Source organism: Zootermopsis nevadensis, unplaced genomic scaffold (genome assembly GCF_977971745.1).
Source record: "Zootermopsis nevadensis isolate Lab colony 2312 unplaced genomic scaffold, Znev_1.0 Znev_ptg000001l, whole genome shotgun sequence".
NCBI classification, from domain to species: Eukaryota; Metazoa; Arthropoda; class Insecta; order Blattodea; family Termopsidae; genus Zootermopsis; species Zootermopsis nevadensis.
In genome coordinates this window covers 18,659,726-18,685,161 of record NW_028259133.1, presented here as the reverse complement: position 1 = coordinate 18,685,161, position 25,436 = coordinate 18,659,726, and the positions used below count along the sequence as shown (strand labels likewise).

Genomic DNA, 25,436 nt, shown 5'->3' with positions numbered 1-25,436 from the left:
TAGGTTTATTGTTTATGGTATTTATATTCATTCCCAACAAACACATGCTACGTTTAGGTAATTAATTACACACCATTCGTATTCTCTTGACCTCCCATGATGTCACATTACAGAACAACATTAAAAAGCAGTGGATATAAAGCATCCCCTCCTTTAATCCACTATGAAATGGAAAGCGTCAGATAAATATTTACATATCCGAACAATACTAGACACTTTTAATATCTGTTTATCTGATATACTAATCCGTTATGTTTCTCGTGAAAATGTTACTGGTGCAACGTTAAAATAATTAAGTTGGAGCATGGAACAGGAAGGTGGACACGCATAAATCTTATGCTAATCTTAGTCGGTAGAGAGCAGAGATGCTGGAGGAAAGCCAAGCTGACGCGAGTGATCCATATTCAGACATCAGTGGGATTTAATACATGAAGAGCGTGTATGACGTCAGAAGGAGTCGATATTTAAATCAGCTCCGGCATCTCAAAAGACGCAAAAAAAGACATAATTTGGTGCTGACGACAATATCATTATAGCAATTTGTAATCGATAACTTATAATTTTAGTTAGCAAACATGTCGAGACATTGCTAGCCAGGTGACATGTAAATGGTCACTTTATTCACATTTATTGTTCAGTAACATGTAACCAACAATTTTACGCGATTTAGAACTTATGAGAGAATGTAAAATTTTGGTCTAACCCTCTAAAACCCATGGTAACTGTGTACCATCTGCTTTAACATTTACTTTGCAGTCTGATCATGGAATGGTTTTGTGAGTTTCTTATGACTTACAGAATAAATAACGATAATATTCATGAAACAGCAATAACCAACTGAAATTTGTAACGGAGACGATTCGAATTTCCTTTGCGGTAGGGGCTCAAATTTTAATTATTTACATCAGCTCTCATTCTTTCGGTTTCAGACAGTTATGTAATGAAACTTTCTAGTGTATTTATTTCGCATCTTTAAACAGAAAGTCTGCAGGCACATGAGACACCGCGTAGACAGTTTTCAGAATGTCTTGCTCGTTTAAAAATAAACGCCATAAATATGCATGATTCTATGCGTAGATAGTTAAAGGAAATTTGAAAGAAATTATTTCATTGTCTTTGAACAGAGCCCAGCGGTTGCTGACAGCTTGCTATTGCTACATGCTCAGATTCACAAAAAAGTTGGTCAAATCCACTTCCGTTCTTGGCAACAGCTTCAATTTGGCCACGATTTCAAACTAAGACCAAACACACATCTGCAATGCAGTAAGCTTTATAGTCATAATATATACTAGTCCTTATAATTTCCACTAATCTATGGCCCATCGCCCAAAATTCGAGAATATATTTATTTTGGACACTTCCTGTGGTGATTTATATTAAGGGTAGATAATTAATTGTTTTAATATTTATATGGGACTTTGTTATACTTTTATAAACAAAAATGATTTAAAGCACTACCTTAGATTTCCTCCATCATTCTTAACGAGTGAATTTATAGATGCATTATACGAGCCAAGTAACGTATCAACTGGCTGGACCTAAATGATAAGTGCTTACAAATTTGTTATGAAGAAAACTCGTGAGAAATTATACAAGAAATCCCATAGACCACGGGGTTAATACGTAAGCACTATTTCTTAAAATGTGAAATTTATAAAACTGTGTTCTTATCACTAATAAAATTTAATTTAATTCTAACAAGAGGCTAGAAATTAATAAACTAGCGAAAAAACAACAGAAATGATCTCAGAAGGAACTCCGCTGATCTTTTGCCCTATTTTCCATTTTCCACCAGAATATTAATCACCTGATCGAATTTAATTCAATACGCACACTGATATTGAGAGGTTAATTAGATTTAAACATTTATTTACGCTTCAGTTATACAAATTGTTCTCAGTAATTTATAACTGCATTAAACTGTCGACATATTACGTACTAAAATTAATTAATGTAAATAAAAAAACATTATTTTTGGTAGCGACTTGTAATGAAGCATGTGACATAACTGAACGGTCACTATAAGACTTAGCTAGTTTTTCGTCAGTTACTTACAGGAAAGTAACTTGGCACTATAACTCTTTTCTAACTTATCTATTTATAGTTTATTTAACATCTTTTTAGTATCCCAGATTGTGTAATCAACCAATAAATTAATATTTCAGAAACGTCTGAGATAACCTCGCGGATTTTTACTTTGGAAAAGCTTCCACCACAGACTACTGTCCGCTGTCCGAGTTATTTGGGTCTTGTCGTCGAGTCAAACAATTCCTTCAGTCTGTGCTCATTCTGCTTACTGACTGGAATCTATTTCCTTCACAGAACACACTCCTAATGCTTGTGGTTCGCTTAGTGCCTACTTCTGTTGACGAAGTGAAGTATCTGGCTCCCCTCGCCCCCATGCGACAACCACAAAAAGTCAATGAAGTGAGGTAAAACTTATATTTCAAGATTTAAAATGAAAAAAAATAACTCGGCAAGATTATTTCTGGAGCCCAACCAACTTTCTATGTAATGTGCAGGTAAAATACAGTCGTTCCTCGTGCTGATTTAGCACCACGTGATAAAGACGTATGGATTGTACATCTTAACTCATTCTTTAACTCGTCGATAGTGAAGATGAATGGTTAGCCTCATACCCCATCCACTTTAACCCCAGGGAATTAGCCCTGAGATTCCCAGTGGACAGGGCGCTTGGTGGACCCCAGTGGATGTGGTAGTTAAGATAAAAAAATCTTTTGTCGCTGACGGAAACTGCACCAAACTTGTCCAGCCCGTAGCTTAGTCACTACATGGGTACTGATTACTATGTTCGTAGATGTCTTCAGAGATGATGAACCGTACAGTCTGGTAGAAATTGACAGCCGTTTCAGCTGAAACTTGCTGCCTGCACCATAAGGGCGATTCTTTAGTCCTGTAAATGGAGGCAACATGTTTCTCCGAAACGTTCGTCCAGTGGCTTTACAAGCCACAAGAATCAACGTCAACAGAGACAATTTTATCCCTTACATGGGAAATTAGAAGTTCTGAATTTCATCCTCTCCTCGGTAGGCTAGATCAGTGCTGCCACAACAGTAATCTCGTAACAAAGCGAATACGGACCTGATAAAAACACAACCTTATAGCGACGAAGGGGTACGGAGTTCGATTCCCAACCTAAGCTATACTCTCAACTGATGGCAGAGCATAACAGAGCGCCAGGTATAAAGAGTATTTAATTTCATAACAACGTGGGGTCTTTTATGAAGTTCGGACCTACGTTTTTCTCACACCAAACTAGTATAAAATATTTTGTCCTAACGCATATTGGTTGGCATAGGAATTTACGGTCGGGAAGGGAAGGAGGGATATTAGATACTTGCTCGCTGTTCCACCAAAACTATGCGGAGACAGATGACAAAATATCAGAAAATGTAGGACATTTAACAGTCAGGCGGGAATCTGAAGCACATTACATAAAATCCTGATTATACACGGATTCCAGGTATGAGAGTTTCTGAAAACGTGAAACTATTTAATTCCTCTGGTGCGCAGTATAAATGGGCTCTAGTACGAAGTACAATGGGGATGATATAAATATTACATTTCTCTCATCCCAAATTCTGACGGTTCGCCTTTTATCATAAAAGAAAGCTCATTTGCTTTGAAGAAAGTATTGGAAAAAGTAGGTTAAAATAAAGATAAAACAAAGTTCTTAATTTTCTCTATTCTCCTCTTTGTGGCTTATTTAACGACGCTTTCAGTAGCTTACACTATATAGTGTAGAATGAAGTTGAATGAATAATGAATTCAGAATTACATCAAAAGATGCAGTAGTGGCCTAACCAAGACGCTGTCTAATCATGAGTCTTGATAGACGAAAATGTACGGATTTAACGAAAGATGAATTCTGTATAAGAGCTAACCAGGTAAGGCAAGGGGAGATTATCTAAATCAAGTATTTCTACATTACAGACTGATATAAAAACAACCAAACGTTTAACCACACTAAAGTCACATTGAGCATGATGTATATATACAGAACAACATCGAGTGTGTTATTAAAAATGGAATAAAAATCTGAAAAAGAACATCGTTTGATATCTGGTAAAATTCTAATAAAAATGCACGCTAGCATAATGTATGAAAATTGTATTTGAATTATTTATCGTTTTGAAGCTTTATATAATTATATACACCTGAGGATGGTTCTTTTAGGAACTGAAACATGTCGTGAAACATGAAAAATGAAAATTTATTGTAAATCGAATATTTCGATAAAGAACATCATTTAATATTTTAAATATTTTAAATGTTAATTATTGTAATATTTTAATATTTAATAAGAATTTATTGTGATTAGACGGACAAGATTTAATATATACGAAAGCAAGTATCTGGATACACCTTTGGTAAGGCTTATCGACTTTCCTGATCTAATCAGAATTAAATATTACGAGTGGGCCATAGGCCATTATTCAACATCTTCTCACCACGACTGATGCACATCAAAGCTAATTATAATGTTGTCTCGGATACGCTTATTAACGTGTTTCTTAACCTCGACACATGTTGCAGTCAATTACATTACTTACAATCTACTCCCTTCCTTTAAACTTTCGACTTATTCATAAACATTCGTGTAGATTACGATTTCTACTGTGATGTTGCGTTTGAAAGGATTACATCGACGTTTCAGAGGTGCTGGCTGCCTTCATCAGACTACACGGCGCTACATCGCAGAAGACATTCATCTTCATTCACACCGCCTTAAGAACCTGATGTCTCACAATTTTTCTGGTTTACACAATTATCGGATACGAAACTGACATTCGTCAGTAAATTTCACCTTCAAATCTTCTGACGACAAAACGTGGAATAAAAATCTTTTCTTCTTCTATGCACACTGAATAGAACAGCGTTGTTAAACAAGTCACAGTGATATTACTAAAAATGCCACGAAATCCAACCACGTGCAGATAATAAAAGGTTAATAATTTTTAATGACGAGATTTAAGGTTCCCATGGCAAGTGAATTCTTCACCCTGATAATGGAGGCAGTAAGCTCCTCGAAAACGTCGATCAGGTTTTACTGGACTAAAGTGATATATTTCTCGACGGCTTGAAGTGGGTTATAAAATAGAGCGTACGGTTTAAATCAGCTGTGCTTCGTGTGTTACGTTCATAATGAAAATGAGTGGGTTGAGAACAGAAGTAGAGACTGCAGGTAGGAGATTACTTGGTAATTATTATTGTTCCAGACTGTTGTGTTTTCTCACTTTTACGGATAGTGTTTTAAGCTGACTGGTTGGGTTGGAGGAGACGACGGGGTGGGGGTGGGGGGTTCTGTAGCACCTAGAGACATTAAATTAGGTGCATGGGCTTGACATTAGAAACACCTGCTGCTACCATACTGTGCTTGCCATGGTGGACTTCAGCCGCTCAGTGCAGAATATGGAAGTGAATGGTTTTGTTTCTATTAAGAAATTGGTAGCTGTAAAAATATATGTTATTCGTGCGCTGTTAATCGTCGATGCACCCGAGGTATATCTTATACGTTGCTTATTTCAGCTCTATAATAAAATGAGTCAACGTAGAAATGGCTAAGAAAAAGTGGGTATAAATTCCCTTAAAATGACTTCGTATAAAAACTGTCAGATATATTTATCAAGATAAATTAAGGCTTCGAATTGAATACACAATATCCGTTTCTGATTTTGTAAATGGGAATTTTTCAGGCACAGTGGAAACATGAACACACAACCTGCACCTTCAGAGATGCTGTTAACGTGTTAAAGATGAAGCTCTTCTAAATAAAAGTTCATCATTCAGTCCGTACCTCAAAGAAAACACAATACATCTCCATTACAAAGATCAGTTAGTCAAGGCTGTTTAGGTAAGTAAACGTTGCTTATTCTAATCCATACGAAGTCCATAAATACATTCTGCGAGCAAAGTTTAGAATTATTGATTGTTAAAGTAGGTGGTACGTATAATTAAAGGATGAAATGTTATTGTCTAGAAATAAACTTTGATAAACTAAGGCTTTGTGTCCATGGCTCGTTATCAGGACGAGATACAAAATCATAATGCATGTGAGCATATTCATTAACAAACAATACATTGGAGTGTTCGCTTGTATTTGTTGCGTTTGCATTATTGTTGAAAACAATCGGTGATTGCACAGTACCAACACTGTAAGAAATTCAGTATATAATTATTTATTATTTCAGTCTGTACACAAACTTAGCTTTTAAAATGTTGTTGTTAAAATTAAAATTTAAAATTTAGCGCTTTTTCATCGTTATTTCGATGTTACATTTCAGCGCTTTATTATTTTACGACATGTTTCGATGCTATTGAATCATCCTCAGGTTTTTTATTGTTATTTTCATCTTTAAAACTAATATATATTTATTAATGCAAGCTTTTATTGATTTATTTGTTTTCTAGATTTCTTTTGTGGGTGTTCCTTTTGATCTTCGTAGTATTTTGCATATTTCGGTCAGTTGTTCATTATTCTGTGAAACAATTTATTAACATTTGAAATTAATATTAATATGAAAATTTTAAATTTTAATTTTAACAACAACATTTTAAAAGCTAAGTTTGTGTATAGACTGAAATAATAAATAAATATATACTGAATTTTAACACAAACATGACGCATCTAAACTATAAACTGTAAGAAATGTACATTCACCGTTAAGTTCTGGGAAAGGTCAAATTTTCAATCCCCAATTTTCATATGTTATTGCTGAACTAATTTATCTTGATCCAATCTAACATTACATGAACCCAAATACCATAACATAACGTAAATTAACCCAAACGGATTATTCCGTGATTATAACCGGGCTGGATGGAATCACTCAAAGCCCGGTAAATGTATAAAATCACTGAATTAATCGCTTATATTCCAGCGTAGGCTTTAATATTTGGATGTGCCGGGTTCAGCCGTTGCCCACTCAAGTTCTGTTGTTTTGTTCATTTCATTGTAGGTAATTCAATCTGACTGAATAACCAAGCTTATGCGGATCACTTGTATGGATTAAGTACACGTATGATTTAATTAATTACACAATTATCATTATTTAATTTATTTTATGCGATTTAATGTTTGCAATATTAACTCTAAACAGACATACGAATTCGAAAATTTATCAGCGTAACTGAAGACCATGTATCCAATAACATAAAAAAGGAATTGTTGAGGTCTTGTCTAATTGTTATGAATTGTAAGCTGTCGATGAATCCTCTTAGTGGCTAAATTTTACGGATTTTTATCATAATTTTTTTCGAAACAAAGTACAGTCTTAATAAATAAATGGGCAAAAGGAAGACGAGGGATTTGAGGTTTTCGCGGTGGTGAGTCCGAAGTTGGCTGTCTTCCGGGTTGTTGCACCATCTAGTCAGATGTAAGTTTACATCCCGGAAAGCAACCAGATTAAATCTAGTACAGTTCGATACAGTCTTATCAATCTTATTCTTCAGTTTATGCAAATTAATTTTCTGCGCTGTGAAAATGCAAAGGTTCATTTTAGTTCTGACAAAAGTTACGATCCAACAAGGTTTGAGATGTCATTAATTATCCGCAGTTGCTAGTAACGACATGTCTCTGAGAAATGGCTGAAACAAGCATGGTTTAAAATCCTATTTGGATGTACAATTAGAGCAGGTTCAGTCTCTCTAAAACGGTTTACACATGTAGCGATTTATTTCTGATTGCAGTGTTTTGTTTTAACTGCGCTAATCAAGATCGCGTACCAGCATTTGGCATTCAGACGGTAATTGAGAGGCGAGCAGTTGCATTATCACTACTACAACGTGAGACGTATATGTAGGATCGTTAAATAACTATCTATTTAAGCACGTGGTGCAAAGTCTTTATTAAAACGCTGATAGCTATTCAGTTGACTATTAAACGCCCTACTTCTAATGAACCCTAATTTCGTTAACATGTTTGTGCCGTCAGATGTCATCCTAGCCCATTTTAATCCATCGAAATTAGAGAGTGGCCAATTTCCAGCATAAAATCAGTACAACAAATGTACCTTTTTTTACAGACCTTTAGAGAATCCATGTAATGGTCTTAGGCAAGATTTTAGATGTTAAAGTGAGTCGATTTATAGGATGACTGGGTCATCATTGTAGACCTACAAATGTTTGTTCATGTAGGACCACACAAACTACAATCTCTATGCGAATAACTTGTATGGAACTTCCTTGGACCCAAATCAAAAGCTTAGCGTAGTATTTGAAGATTGTTTTATCGGGTAATTCTGGTCCTCTTGGCATGTGAACCAGACTGTTTCTCTCTCTCTCTCTCTCTCTCTACTCAAAAATCAGGAACACAAGGCACATACAAATGGCGGCTTTGCAGTCAATTTGACACTGGGAATGGAGGAATGACTTAGCCGCGTTTGTGCCCGACATCTGTCGTTGCCGCTGACAGTTTTCAGTGTTCACATGTTTTAGAATCATGCATCGTAGCGCGACAGACGCTTATTATTAAACAGACGTCATGATATTTTGGCCTTTGTAATGTACACTAGAATTACCAGTTACAGAATTTGTCTCAGCCCCCACGCAGTGTCGAATAAAATGTGGCAAATTATTATCCGTGCCTGCTTCAGAACAAGAAGAGTACATTTCGTATCATATGCACATTCTTTCCAGTTAACCATTTATTATTATTTATTTAGTGTTCTGTCTGACGACAGGTCCATATGAACAGGATCCTTCCATCCTTTTCTCGGACTGGGACCTGTTCATATACGTTCTTGGCAGATGATCCAGAAGTGGTTTGCCATTGCCTTCTTCTGTGTGTGAATGGAGTAATTGTTGGGATGCCATGGAGGAAAACTCCGTGTTGCCTAGACCACGGCCTTGCCCAACACAAGTTATAAATTCGGGCACCGCCGGGAATCGAACCCGAGACCCCCCAGGATTACAAGGCCAGCGTTCTAACCGCTAGACCACCTCATCTTATTATTATTTAGTGTTCTGTCTGACGACAGGTCCATATGAACAGGATCCTTCCATCCTTTTCTCGGACTGGGACCTGTTCATATACGTTCTTGGCAGATGATCCAGAAGTGGTTTGCCATTGCCTTCTTCTGTGTGTGAATGGAGTAATTGTTGGGATGCCATGGAGGAAAACTCCGTGTTGCCTAGACCACGGCCTTGCCCAACACAAGTTATAAATTCGGGCACCGCCGGGAATCGAACCCGAGACCCCCCAGGATTACAAGGCCAGCGTTCTAACCGCTAGACCACCTCATCTTATTATTATTTAGTGTTCTGTCTGACGACAGGTCCATATGAACAGGATCCTTCCATCCTTTTCTCGGACTGGGACCTGTTCATATACGTTCTTGGCAGATGATCCAGAAGTGGTTTGCCATTGCCTTCTTCTGTGTGTGAATGGAGTAATTGTTGGGATGCCACGGAGAAACCGGGGAAGCCCCCGGAGGAAAACTCACGGCCTTGACCAACACAAGTTATAAATTCGGGCACCGCCGGGAATCGAACCCGAGACCCCAGGATTACAAGGCCAGCGTTCTAACCGCTAGACCATAGGCTAGGAAATTTAAATTGTTATATTTAAAATTTTTGCGTTATTATACCGATCCGAATGCATTCAAATCCTGAAAAGACAAATTGATTTAGATACGCTCGACACATTTGTGCTTCAGTTTCGGAATAGAAAAGTGTGAAATTGTCTCAGTTTTATTGCCACGGCAACGAACGTAGTTGAAGGTTAAGTTCACTCTTCGTTTACTAAACGTTGTAAAGAAATGTATATATGAGAGTTCTCAGCTTACAGCATGCGGAAAATATCTGAAATATCGACTTTCTGTAATTATATGAAATACAAACTAGAATGTTTTGACATTTTTACGATACACTGAAATGGAAACACGGATTTTAATTACAGATTTTTAAATGTCTCGACTGCATGCGTCATAAAGCGTTAGTTGAGTTTTCAGTTGATGAAAAAGAATATAGGTTTTTAAAGTAAGTGTTCGTGGCTTGGGAAGACGGGAAAATATAAGAAAAAGGACAATTCAGTAGTGAACTTTAAAACATGTGGTACATGTAGCTACCACTTTGTTTTAAACGGTTAATCCGGTAGAGATTTAAACCTCCTGCCGTACTTCCGGAATACAAGTCAATTTAAAATTACTAAGGAAAAGCGGTGGAAGGGAATTGAGCCAGACACAAAAAGGTAGGAGAACGGTAAAAATACGTAAATAAAGAAACAGAACATGAAATAATCGGAAATAATCTATAACTGTAACATTTATTTAGATTTTCCTTTTGTTTTAATTCGCACAGGTAAATTAAATAAAGAGATGTGTGTGAAGCAGTTGGCCCCACTGGCTGAGATGGTACTAGATTAAATTGTTTTAAAGATAAATCAGAAAGTGCTTATGTATTCTATTTTCCTTTTAGTGCGGATTGAGTTCAGTACCGGATTCGCAGGGTTTTAGAAATAAATCAGGAAGTATTTGTGTATCTTTTAACTTCTCTTGTGGATATAGACAATGAGCCAGGAAAGTTTCAGATGGAATTGAAAATAAAGCGAAATTTAAAGTTCGTTGTACACATTCCGCCATACACACTTGTGTTCAAATGACTTCTAATTCGAACAGACACCATCGATTCGAGGTCATTCAGCCAATCAATCAGTTCGCTGTCAGATGCGTAGCCTTTCACTGCCTATAGGCGCAGGGAATGATTGTATTTACCTGAAGTCATCAAAGAAATGTGCTAGTATCTGGTGTCCCCTGATTTTCAGATTGAATGAATGCCTCCGCGCTTTCTCTAATATTTGCCGCCTTGATAGAACCGAGTAATGGGTGGTTGTTTCGCCACGATGCTTCTTCAAAGGCAGTAGCCAAATCCCAACTGAGAATTAAACATAAACTTTGACGTTCTTTTCAACGTAATCGACCGCAGTTGTTGGATTACTGCAACGGCGAAGAAACTCCTCGTAGTGCGCGCTGGACCATGGGTGGCCTCCAGCCCTCCAGCCGTGAACGCTGCTGGAATTCTGGATAAAAACAGAAGGATTACGCAGCACAACATAACAGTGTACACGAATACATATTTTGTTCCGAAACGTGTTTGTCAGCTGTGGTTGCTAATAAAACATATTAATGGTGAGACTTTTTTAATCTAGCGATTGGGCGAGATGCAGCGAAAGATCCCTAGAGGACCACAGACGTAAAAGTGGAACCAGCTACAGTCGACTTTTAGCAAGTTAATTGCAAATATCGTATTCTTTCATTTTTAACTTTGCTGTCGTTTACACATTCATGCATAAACTCCCGAGAGAAAGGCTGATAAACTTCCGTATAATCCATTAAAAAGGCGTATACGTGCAGTCTACTTTACAGATATAACAATACATAAATTGAAAATTCTGTCTCTCTTGTGTGTGTGTCTTTCTCTGAAATAACACGTGTACCTTCTCAAATCTATTTCCGCTCGTAACAATTCCAACATTTTCACCTGTCTCCATCAACCTTTGCAATTGAAGCACATTCACTGCCTTCTACTTAAATTTGTTTCTCCCCACTAACAATTTGACTGCCACCTGTGACTTGCACTTGTGAAATGAGACAAGTAGTTACTTACCTGCCAGTCGCAATTAAACACCAGACTCATTCACATAAAGAAAGTTTACGTTATCAGGACTAGAAAGTCTGAGAACAGCAGAGGCATTTCCTGAAAAGAAGGTTTCTGTTGCCAGAAAGGACCAAGTCTCTGGATGTTACGGATGTTGTAATTTGTTAGATGCCTGAGAGAAAATTAAAGAGAAGTAGATGATTAAAATCTAGTAAAATTGCTTTTACGTTCAGCAGTAAGTAAACATATGAGTCAAAATAGTTTGAGACTACTCTTCCCTTGAACAACGAGGAGGATTATGCACAGTAAAGCGTCCATAGAACTTGGAGGCTGTGCTTAGGCTACTATCTCGAAAGTTACTTCTCTGTTCACTTACGACATAACTTTAAATAGGCCTATTTATTAAATTGTACCACAGCGTTTCAAGGATTTTAATATGCTAGAAGCAGTCTGTTATTTTTTAAAACATTATTAAAGAAGAGTGGAACTATTTATTCCAGAGATTGCACATATTTTCCTGATGCATTATTTCATATTTGGCCTATCACATTTATCTTTATGTTAATTTATTATACAGTGAATCACTTGTTACAAAGCTAATCAAACTGTACCGATGCAGAAATTACTTTTCCATTAACTTCAATAAAGAGTCTTAATCAGCGTATATCAGTGTCATCCCCTGGCAGATATGTAATTTGCAACACAGCCCAGTTACGCTCTGTGTTGGTATTCTTTCTTTGGAATAAGTTAAAAGTCTGCTCTATCTCTTTGCCTGGCCACGCCGATAATTGTCGAACTGCCCTCCGAATTCATCCGACTGAAGGCAGACAAGCGAACGTCGTGTCGGAACATGGTGGTTTGCTGTACGGGAATTTGTGACGAGAAATTAAATGTTGTTCGTTTTAGTGTCATTCGTGGTGAAAATGTTAAAAGCAAATATTACGAAGTGGTGTAAAGTTACGTATAGTTTTATGTGTTATATTCATTGTGTTCAAGAAACTTTGCTGTGTGAAGTGAAGGCAGTGTAAATAACACTTCTTAGCTAGTTGGGTCTTTGTGTTTCCAACTGTACTACCAGTCACGTGACGTCGAGCTGCTTCTACGTGGGAGGTAAGAGCATGATATAGTAAATGAAGCAATGCATCAGCTAATGGGGCGGTTAGTGGTAGAAATAGCCTGTTGCCTTCGCTGACATTTGTATACATCAAAATGGAATATGTTTCCGCGCTGTATTACTTATCTATGAAATCTTAAAAATAAGTAAAGAAAACTGCCTCTAAATGAGGTGGTTTATAAAACAACTACTGACAGACCGTACTCGTAGTTGTCTTTATGAATACGATAAATTGTAAATGTATATTTAGTTTACAAATGATATTCTTACTTGCAAAATGCGTCCGGTAAACTCGACATTATTGAATGTCGTCAATCCGTTGACGTGGTACATAATATCAGAATATTATAATGGAGCAATGACATTGAGATATACAGGTGTGTGGAGACCAGAGTCCAGATTTTCCATTGTTGTCCGCTGGATAATTTAATTAACATTTACAAACACTTATTTTTTGAAAAGTTTGCGCCAATTTTCTTATCAACATAGAAGTAGTGAGAAATGTTTTACAGTATTTGTCGGGGAAACCAAAAAAGGAAGATTATAGACCATAAAGCATTTTGTATGAAAATTTCGACTGCATTAACTGACTGATAAAGGCTGTGATGGGAGATTCTTGAGAACACTTTTTCTCTTCCTTTCTCAATAAATGACCATTTTTTCTTAACGACCTAGAGTTAATTGTTGCTTGTAGCATAGTTTGACCTGATTTGTTTTAAGCATGAATCGATTTTTTTAATAATATTTTGTGAGTTTTTATTCTTATTTATGAACTGGTATTTCACTTCAGCAGAAATTCGTTGGTGTTAAATGAAAGTCTTATCAGTCTGGGGTTCATAAGAAGTTTGTTGTTTCCAAATTTCAAAAGGTATCTGCTCCATTGTGTTTGTTCAGTTTCCCTTCCATATCTTCCAGTCCCGGAAAACTATGTCACAGCACGTGTATTTATATTAATATCAGTGTTTGTTTTCTGTAACAAGAAGCGATCTTACAAGTCATTACAGACTTTTTACAGTCTTTGCGTGTATATTGCAGAAAACGATTGAGCACGTATTTCATAATTGTACTTGCAAGCATAAGTGACTTATAGGGACATTTAAAAAAATTCATTTTAGATTTATAATGATTTAATTTCCGATGAACTCACTGTGCCGAGTATAAGAATGGTTGTATTCTGGGATGTTGGACCGTGAGTCTGGTAGAAAAACTGATTTTCCAGAGGTTTTTACTCATCGACCTGATGATGGAAGCAGAAAGCACCTCCGAATCGTCAGTCATTTTCTACCAAACTACACTGCAGAATATCCCAGAAGTATCGTAGGTGTGTTAATGATCCGTCTCTCTCTTTTTTCATTAGCTGCTATTTATTTCGGTTATATAAAATTTAATATAGAGGTTCGGTGTTGTGGGTCACTAATCGTGGTTGTACACCGACTGCATAAGATGAAAATTTCAGTTTGTCGACAATGATGTGGAGAGGGTAATATGACCGCGAACTTGGGGAACTGGGATCCCCCATGGGCGCAGTCAACATTACGCATGTATGAACTACTTATTACCACCAGTACCCTCGTAATAGAGTAAGGAAAACACCTTCAATATTAATTTCCTGTTCAAGAAGAGATGCTTTAGTAGCTACATTTAGCGTGTCATCATCGAAAATAATCCATTCGATGAATTAATGATAAATATGTACGGTATTGAACGTCTGAGAAGTAATGTTCGTCTGCTGGGTATAACAATTCTTTTAGCAGAAATATCTTCAGTAATGGTTAAAATTACTGTTCTCCATTTTCAGCCATGCGTTCGGTACGCAGAAATTGTTTAATAGACCAAGACTTTGCCCTCATTAGCTTTTTCGTTGATTGGTTGGTTTTGATCGTTGGCACCTGACTCAAGCCCTGAAGATGGGTGCAATATATTACTCCGAAACATTGATATATATCTGTAAATCTGAGTGGTGGGAATCTCAGATGTCACATATTTAAACGTATTTATTCACAGTAGCGTATAATTAGTAGACTTGGAAAGAATTTCTCGTCTAGTACAAAAATTCTGGTCACTGGTTATATTTTTTAAGTTGAGTTGCATTGTCGATGGACGTGTTCCAGAAATCACTAACTACTAAGCTCTGAGCCAGTACAAGTTCATATAAACACACTTGGGTTCAATAAATATCGTCGTTACGAAGTAAAATTAAGTTTTATGTAACACTTCTGAATGCAGATAGGGTACATTAAAGAGCTCGCTTCAGTACAAATGTTGTAACTTGGCACACAGTGGTCTCTTGTCAGAACTGCTTTTGTCTGGTAGATACCTGTGTACAGTTTTCCGTTTTGGGATGAATCTCAACGAAAATGTTATCAATTGCCGTATTTCATCGATTCGATTTTAAGACGCACTTTTTTCACATTTTAAATGTTCTGAAATCTGGGTCTGTCTCACATCTTATGGCGTCTAAATATCGATGTCGAAAAATTATATTGTATGAGTAAAGTGCGAGGAGAATCTTCATGCCCATGTCATGGGACAATAAATACAAAGACAACAACAAATAAGACTCCGAAAGCAATAATACAAAAAAAAATTGTTCGAATATTGACAAATTCAATTTTAATATACGTATTCTGTTCCCTGAAAACATGTTTTAACAAAAGGTGGGAATGAAATCGAATTTTATAGTACTGTAATTTTTTAAGATATTTCTCGCAAAAATTCTGTCATGGCTAGTGAACCTTCTAATCTTTTCACTCACATTTTATGGAAATTGTTAGACCAGGCCAGTGTTACTTTCAAATTAGAATGACTAAGATTCACGCCTTCATATATTAATACTGAGTAAAGTCGAGGAACTCTTGTTAGGATCGATATTAGGTTTTCGAGATAGTGTCGAAGTTCGTGTAGGTCTGTTTGGGAGCTACAGTAACCAATGAAAAGTATATTCATGAGCAGGTTAAATTCTGGAAATGCTTGATATAATTCAGTTCAAAATTCAATAACCTGTAAGTGCTTTATTTTTTATTTGTGGTGTTCTGTCTGCCGACAGGTCCATATGAACAGGATCCTTCCATCCTTTTCTCGGACTGGGGCCTGTTCATATACGTTCTTGGCAGATGATCCAGAAGTGGTTTGCCATTGCCTTCTTCTGTGTGTGAATGGAGTAATTGTTGGGATGCCACGGAGAAACCGGGGAAAACTCCGTGTTGCCTAGACCACGGCCTTGCCCAACACAAGTTATAAATTCGGGCACCGCCGGGAATCGAACCCGAGACCCCAGGATTACAAGGCCAGCGTTCTAACCGCTAGACCACCGTGGCACAACTTAAGTGCTTTATAGAATTAAAAATTACAAAAACAGTAATTTTCTTTGTTTTCACACGGTGCGAAACTTGGTCTTTAACTTAAGGGATGAAAAAAAAATTAATGAACATGTCGACAAAATGAACAGCCACCGTTTTTGTAGGCCACAGCGTTAGCCTCGCCTTAAATATGCGGCAACTTCTCTGGCTGCGGTGTTAAACGTGTAACCGAGACAATAGTTTTCAGGCGTTCTAAACCTACTAACCACTGAAACTTATTGACAGGTTATACTTGGAATTATCACGACGGAGACCACGAACTTCTGGGTTCTGGTTTCTGGGACCGTATGGTCATGTACGTGGAGACGTTACCATGCGCAGGTTGAAATTTTGCATTTAGCTAAATATTTACTTGACTGAAAAATATTCCAAATTTAAGTTACACGTCTTAATGAAACCTGTATTTTACGTTGCATCAGTATTTTGGTTTTATTAATACATTGATATTTCAGATTTTAATAAAATCGGAATTGATGTGAATCGGTACGAATGAAAATTAAAAAACGGTTAGAACGCTGGCCTTGTAATCCTGGGGTCTCGGGTTCGATTCCCGGCGGTGCCCGAATTTATAACTTGTGTTGGGCAAGGCCGTGGTCTAGGCAACACGGAGTTTTCCTCCGTGGCATCCCAACAATTACTCCATTCACACACAGAAGAAGGCAATGGCAAACCACTTCTGGATCATCTGCCAAGAACGTATATGAACAGGTCCCAGTCCGAGAAAAGGATGGAAGGATCCTGTTCATATGGACCTGTCGTCAGACAGAACACTAAATAAATAAATAAAATGAAATAAACTGACACGTCTTTTATGACTTTACTTTCGTAAAACAGGAAATTAACAAGCTGTTTTGTCTACAGACAGAGACATGTACTGATTTTCTGTACAGGCTCTGTTTTAGGCAGGAGTGATGTCTTTGTGTATCTGCTCACAGCAATGTCGATCAAAGTAGATTTGCCGTAAACACAAAACAAAAACTGGGTGGCTGCCTCAGTCCGACACATTGCTATTAAGTTCAGCTGTGACATAATTTTGTTACAAGCAGAATAAAGGTGATGCAAGCTGTTTCTTGCCATGTGCTCGTTGAAGAATTTTTGACTACCTGCTTGAAAATGGTTCACCTCTTGCGACTGCAGTCTGACAAATGATCCGCATAGAAACTAATGAGAGCGAACGAGATCGACGTTGTCGACAGAATCGATCTTGGCAAAGGTTTGCTTAACCACGGCGAACACTAAAACTGAAATGTTCGTCTCACTGACTCACAGCGCTGTTCGCTTGTCTCGGTAGTTTGACAGTTTCACTTGTTCGATATTGCACTCCGAAAGTGCTTTCAGCGGCCGACTGTGTCATTAGTACGATAAGCGTTAGCTTAAGAATGCCTGAGTAGAATTTTAATTAGCGTTATTTAGGTTTACATTAACTTCAGGCTGTTGGAGAACCAAAGTACCATTTTTCGATTTCCGTAGATTTCAAGTTGTTGAAGAACCACAATTTAAATACCACAACACGGTTATATATGACATATAAAACATATTCTTCTCATTATTGAAGGCAACGCAAGATCAAAATGTGTAGCTTTTCATACGAGTCTCGTAAATTTGGCAGCTGTATCATCGTGGGGTAACAGCAAGCTTGTAGTAGCTTAGTTAATCACTAATACCCGTGCCTCTTATAGAGAACCGATGTTCATTACATTTTTCACAAAATGCTCAGCCATAAGAATAAATTCGATATGCACAATCTTAATTTCCATATTAATATTGTTACTCCATCCACTGTTAGGTCTTCCAAATTGTCTCATCTTATCAGATTCTCCATTTAAAATATTGCATGAATTTATTTTCTGCCCCATGTGGGGTTGAAAAAGTGTCGTTAATTACCGAAGACTTGTGCATTGTTTTGGTGGTCTTCCTGTATCTCCATTTAATATAAAGGCTTGCGAATTTCAATGTTCTTCTGATAATAATGATACTACAGGTTGTAAAGAAAACATTTTACAGGAACTTAATGCCTCCATCACCCTAATTATGGAGTTAGTGTGCTCCTCTGAAACGTCCGTCGATATACACCAGACTAAACGTCGCTACGATCCAAAAGACAGTCATCTTCATACTCTTCACCGTGAAAACCTCAAGGCTCACCCAGTGATAATACAGCGTCTCATAATAACGAATAATCTGTATGCCTGTTTATGTTGAATCGTGTTCATCGAGATGAACCCGCTTAATGGCGAACCAGTTAATCATTTGTAATGATCTTTGTGTGTTATTGACTGGAACTGAGGGAGATAATAATGAGCTTATCAGTCGCTATTGTAGTAGTTCATTCGGCCAGAAGACGGCGCATTTCACATCTCATACAAACAAAAAATGACTTAAATTCTACGTTGCCTAGAATGTGTTTGATTCTGTTATACGAAACAACATGCAGGGAAGAAACAGGATGTAATTATCGCCATTACCCAGCCACATAATATTCTTGTGTTTACTGCTCTTTGTTATCTTAATCGAGTAAACTGTAGGCATATACGGAGGTCATGTCCGTCCGTCTGTGTGCGTGTTTTATCTCTGAAAGTACTTAAAATAATTGTGATACGTCGGCTGTTGAAATGAGAAGTGATAAATCGGTAAGCAGGATCAAAAATAATACATCGATCTGTAACTTCGCTAACACAAATTACTGCAAAATGAGTTTCTTATATGAGGCATGATACAGAGAAAGTTCGATCCCCGACGGGGGCAGAGGATTTTTCCTCTAGCCTCTGCGTCCAGACCGGCTCTGGGGCCCACCCAGCCTCCTGTCCAATGGGTACCGGGGTCCTTTTTCCGGGGGTAAAGCCGGACGGGGCGTGATGCTGGCCACTCACCCCCATCTAGTGTCGAGGTCAAGGAAGAGAGGAGCTATACCTCCACTCACCCCAAACGACCTGCATGGCGTATAGTGGGACTGCGGAAAATACAAGGTAATAGACAATTTTAGTTTACCTCAAAAGTAATCTTGACAATGAACTGGCGTCAATAAGCAGCTTGTATCTCCCCGTATTTGCACCTAGTGATTTGTATTTTCTTTATCACTGCTTTTAATTTTATAAATATGAATGTTTGTATCTTTCATATTCATCGGTTGTGGTCATTCTGAATATTGTCCTTAAGGTAAACAAGAGTGGATCATGCTAGATTTCTCTATGTGGAAATTATTTTCGTTTGTTTTATAAATGAAACATTCTACGCTCCAGCTGGGTTCAACAGTTTTTCCTCCACAACAAATTACAAGAAAGAAAGAAGTTTAAAAAATGTTCTCTGTGGACGACAGAAATGTTTTCCGCTGGGTTTAACTTGGTGACTCGTGAAGGAGAAAGTTGCACGTGCTTACTGGTCTGTTAACATAAGAAATGTGATTTGTGTCCTGCCAAAAACATCGGGCAAGCGGAATACCAGATAAATGTTCCCGCTCGCCAATCACGGAATCCTAAGGTTCATCGCTGTGTTTACATGAACTTGTTATTATTATTTCCTTATCCCGAGGCGTATGAATCCATTTCACCACACCCTGTCTATTTCTTTGAAAACCATTTTAATATTATCGTTATATTCAAGCCAAATTCTGTTCCCTTTCGGCTTTCAAACACAAATTTCCCCCGCACTTGCTACATTCTCCGCCCTTTGGCGTATCCTTGTTAATCTTTCTCTGATCTTGATTCCCTTAATCCCTTTCTGGACTCGGATATTCTCCAGTTGGTGTTTTAGAGGACTGTGGGTGAGTGTGGAGCTTCTGCAAATATACATTAGTCAGTAAATAAGGAGAACGAGCAGGTTACAAATAATGAAGGCGGTTGCCAATTACTGTCTCCACACTCTTCCTTCCCAGTGGACTGCATCCGCCAGAAATCTCCACACCTTTTTGGGCCCAAACGATCTGAATCATTGAGACATTCAGGGCTGCCAGTAGCCTACTTAGGCCCACTTACAACATCCACCTTTGACTCGTGCGGTCCTTAATTTAAATTGACCAGAGAATCTTAAGCACGCAAACATAAACCATGGCACTTCCGAGGAAAAATGACTTAAGATGTAAAATATTGATAGGTAATAAAATAATAGAACGTGTATGAAGCTTCAAATATTTAGGTTTTAATGTATTATGATGCTTAAAATAAGATATATAAATATTAAACTAGATAAATTTCAGATAATGTGCAGAACGATACGAATAGCTATGAGACAAAAGTCTTTGCAAAGCAAACAAAATTGTATAAAATAATACCAATGCCCATGCTAACCTGTTTTAGTGGACAGTAAGTCGATCAGATGAAAGGAAAATAGTCGGATGAAGCTCCTAGATTTAGTAGCTGGATGTACTCTCCTAGATCAAGAACGAAGTAGACATACTTTCAGAATTAAAAATATTCAATCTGATTGTGTTAATGGAAAATCAAAAATAAAATTGGCACGAACACATTTTTCTGAATGACAACAGATAAACTTCCAAACGTACTGATAATTTACGGACCAAAATAATACCGAAATACCGTACGACCTATAGATGGACAGTGACACATTTTCTTGAATTAGGAAACAGACTTGTGATGTATGTACTTGAAGAAGAAGAATTTTAAACTTTTATCATTTTTGGGTTGTGTGGGATTGATTGGTTTCTATAAATGTTCATGAATACTGCGCATTGAAGGATTTGAAAGGAGGCGAGGTTCGTATAGAAGGAAAACGGATCAGTTAAATTTTATGATTACTTATCCTTTTATTGAAGCAATTTTTTTTTATTTAGTGTTCTGTCTGACGACAGGTCCATATGAACAAGATCCTTCCATCCTTTTCTCTGACTGGGACCTGTTCATATACGTTCTTGGCAGATGATCCAGAAGTGGTTTGCCATTGCCTTCTTCTGTGTGTGAATGGAGTAATTGTTGGGATGCCACGGAGGAAAACTCCGTGTTGCCTAGACCACGGCCTTGCCCAACACAAGTTATAAATTCGGGCACCGCCGGGAATCGAACCCGAGACCCCAGTATTACAAGGCCAGCGTTCTAACCGCTAGACCGCCGTGGACCACGAGTTAAATTTTGGCAGGAAGGTCGAAGTGATTTATGAAACGTCTGATTTTGTGTAGCGTTTTTATATGTATATAAGTACTTACGTGTTATTCTTAATCAAAATCTCCTCTTTACACCAAAATTGTTAAAGCCGGATTAGTGATGACGGTCTATATAACAGTAGTGTTTGTTCTCTCGTTTTATTCAATGAAGCTCTGTCAACTGCTTTGTACAGTTTCACGAGCGCAAACGAGTTGACCACGAAATAATTAGTTTTTGAAATGAATGGGAGATAACACTTTAGAGAGCCCTAGGCGTGATTGAGTGAGTAATGTTAACACTGAAATTCGTATAAATATTTAAACATTAATCAGTCCTTATCGAAAACAAAACACAACACTTCACCATTATGAAGATTATGTGGTTAATGTCATTGAAGGAAATAATACCTGTTTATGAGAATCATACGAATGCGCTCTGTGGGCGAAAGTTACCAATTGGTTACTAAAGCAGGTAGTACATATGTTTATCACTGGGCTTTATGGGGTTAAAATTTTCCTTAAAGTAATGGGGTTTGAGAACGTTGACTGGATTAATCAGGATAGGGTTTAATGACAGATTATTTGAAAGTTTTAGTTCGGCGGGAGTTTGTTTGACTATCTCAGTGATTAGTAAGATTTCAAGAAGGGGCCTCATTCCATACAGTTATGTATTTTAACACTTTTCTCATTTTCTCTGTTAGATGTTTTGAAGTCCTTATGTGTATACTGCGTACATATGAGACGCTCAATAACTACTGCTGGTCAGTTTAGGTCGAATCCGTCAAGGTCTCAGCGAAGCATTGTGTCATATTTGGAGGAGCATTTAACAGAAATTTTAATACAATATTTTATTTTCCGTCTATACACAAACTTAAAATAATGTTGTTTAAAATTACTTAAAATTATAACATTCTCAGTAGATACTGCATCTTGTTACATTTTTTGTATCGACGACATGTTTCAATGTGTATCACATCATCATCAGGTCTATCAATTTTAATATATTTTAAAAACTGTTGTACATTTTGCGTTGCGTATATTGGTTATTTTGATTTGTTTAATTTTTATCTCTTCTTTTAATTTTGGAGGTTGTACTTGGATGTTTTATATCTGTAAAATTAATTTTCAAATCGTGATTTTGGAATGTTATAATTTTAAGTAATTTTAAACAACATTATTTTAAGTTTGTGTATAGACGGAAAATAAAATATTGTATCAATAAAACACAAACATGACGCAATTAAGATATAAAAAAAAAATTAATACTGCTGTTCCTGTTTTCTGTCTAGGTTGGTCACTTGCATGCAAGTTTCAAACCTGAGACGTTGGCAGTCGACCTTTAACACCAGACGGCAAAAGTGGAACTACCTCTTAAAATTTTACCCTTCACTGAGGGAATTCATTTAATTTTCCACTAAATTTAAGTGGAAATAAGAGGAGGTTCTTGGTAGCCAGAGATTTTTCTCTGCCATCGGCGCAACGAAATCCTCAGCAGACGATGGGAACAGAAGGGAAGTTGTAGCGGTTCAAAGCGGGAGAAGGCTTGGGGACATGAGAGAGATGCTAAGGCGGAGCATCGAAAACGGGTATAAGACTTTGAGAAATTAAATAGAAAAAAACCAGGAAAGGAAAACTACCAAGAGTCCATGAACGCACGTTCGAACGTCAAATGCAGGCGCACGTCGTTTATCGCACGAGCGTTTTCCTCGGCGAGTGTGACAGACGTTTCGCAAGAACGTGTAATACGTATTCTCCCCAACATAGAAGACAATTCTGACTCAGAGCCGAGAGGCCGCCATGTTTGTGACTGAAATAGAATCTACGTGGGGTAACAACTCTCGGTCAATCGAGAATGTAAGTCACTTATAGGACATATAATATCTCATAACCAATGAGACCTAGGTTGACTATGTAGGCTAATGTTTTGTGATTCATTGGCTGTAAGGCCTTGAACAGCGCTTGGGGTTCGAATTGTGTTCGGAGTATTGCGTTTATCTGTTTTTGACTGTAGTTCTTCATAGTGTCTGACCTTGCGGTGGTCTGACCCCTGCATCCTATTACTTGACATCCCAGCTAGTTGGTTGTAACTGACCTGTAGAGAATCACACGTTTCAAATCTCGGGCCGAGTTAACCGAATGTCTTTGTTGAGATTTTCCAAGGGTTTCCCCATTCTCTCCAGACGGAGATACGACCCTGAAATACACAACAGCTGGCTCCTTCAAGATCCTTGCCTACTGAAAATTCATGATTACATCTCGTTTCAAGATATTTCAAGTTCTTCCAGAGATTTAAAACCTGCATGTTACGAAATGTACCCATAGCGTAATAATTTTGGTAAGTTAGTACGTAAAGTGTTAGTTATTTCTGCCCGATCTTAATTAAATTTGGAATGTTTCAACACGTTTTAGTAAAACTCCTCGTAATTAAATTTTACTAAAATGCATTCAGCTGTTCTGAAGTTGCTACGGAAAGACAGGGAAACATGGAGAAGCTAATAGGCGCACTTAGCGAATTCTCCTACTAGGATGAAGCTTCGAACCCAAAACTCCGGTATTGTGAGTGGAGGAGGGGTTGGGGGTCAGGCCAGACGACCCGTAAGATCGACTGTAGTATTTCATGACGACTTCCTTTGCATCATTTCCCGTGTGTTCCGTATTTGTATCACGTATTTCCACTGATATTGTTGTGACCTTGACATTACGCTGACATGTCGGAGACCTCAAACTGACATTAGTATAGTCACTCAGATTCTTTACAGATCGGCTGAAATATGCATTTGAAAAAAATTATTTTGAACGAGATTGAAAACATTAAAGGCCTCTATTCGACAAACCCTCTGACATATATTCTCGTGACTTTGGCATTACGCTGACATGCCCGTGACCTCTTCATCGTTCTGTCAAGCGAGAACTTCTCTTGTTATAAACCTCGACTGTACTGTACATGTTCAACACGAGAAATTCAATTAATTTCACTGTACACAAGGCTAGGGTTGGGGGGGGGGATGTTTTCCAGACAAGTAGAAAGCTAACAAAATGCTTCTTTATTAACAGCTCAGGTTTAATAGAACATCCAGATCGTTGATATATTTATTATAATATAAAATCTATTGTGTGTGTGTCTCATTAAGTTTCTAACCTTACTGTATTAATATGTATAGAGCTTCTACGTTAATGGAATTTAGTATCGTGTCGCAATGTAGATAAAGTAGCATGATGCATAAACGACCCTGAATGCATCTCTGGGTTTCTGCGAACAATTGTGGAACACGCAGGTGTACCGTCTTTTTCTTTTTGTTCTCGTTGAGTAGGAAAAAGCTTTAAATTCTGTAGCATCTGCCATTGTCTATGTTTAGAATAATGTGTTCTTAAAATATACCTTTCAGTTAAATCCACAGTAAAGTGCGGCAGGCTTACTGTCATTGATTTTGTATCAGTTTCCCTGCATCATATATTTTTACTTTTCCTTTGCAGTTTTGATGTAAATTCCACTATTTAAGATTTTGATTTTGACCATAAGAATCCATATCGTAATAGAACAAGAAATCGTGTACGTTATGGTTACTAAATTTTTGCAATTGTGGTATTCTTCAGCAGATATTTTGTTCAAGTCACAAGAATTCAGTATATTTTAAAGCATGTTTGTTTATACGATGATTATAAAAGAGCTTTTTTGAGGGCTCTGTTGGGCCATTTATAAAACACACGAATTACTATAAAAACCACATAAAATTACACACATCCAATTTAATAGGAGAACTACATAATGGAGATCATTAAGGTGCATTAGTAATTCTTTTATGGAAATAGCTAAATTATATTTTTTTTGTCATTTGAACAGGTTAGAGGGGCCTCAAATCGTTGGGTCGTTGCACCGTTTGGACTGGTAGAAGTTTACTAACGTTTCTGAGGTACTCCTCGTGTACATCATCAGGACACTCATCGTCCTGATGATGTAGGCAACAAGCAATCCAGAAGATATCCATCTTCGTATTAGCCGTCGTGAGAACCTCAAATCTCAAAAATGTTTCGTATCTTAAAAACAGCAGACGATTTGGTAATTGCAAGATTGTCAGTTCGATTCACACTTCAAAAAAATAATTTTAGGAAAGAACGCTTTAAATCGCATCCGACTCGGAAGTAATGGTATGACCTTTTTTATGTAGAGAAACACGAATTATAACTGCAAATTTGTTGTTTTCTGCCTCTTGTGTGTGTGTGTGTCATCGTTAATGTTGCATAAAGAAGAGTGTGT

General features: G+C 37.4%; 1 protein-coding gene across 2 annotated transcripts in view; it reads left to right on the top strand.

Annotated features, from left to right (window-relative positions):
* The window catches only part of msi (RNA-binding protein musashi), a 279,108-nt gene that overhangs the window by 86,073 nt on the left and 167,599 nt on the right, over positions 1–25,436 (top strand). Inside the window, exon 2 of one of the 2 annotated variants that reach the window (XM_087345550.1) lies at positions 5,718–5,875. The gene's annotated coding sequence lies outside the window, so the exon portion shown is untranslated. Of the gene's footprint in view, positions 1–5,717; positions 5,876–12,465; positions 12,727–25,436 lie in introns of those variants that run through there. The other variant, XM_087345557.1, reaches the window with a different exon arrangement.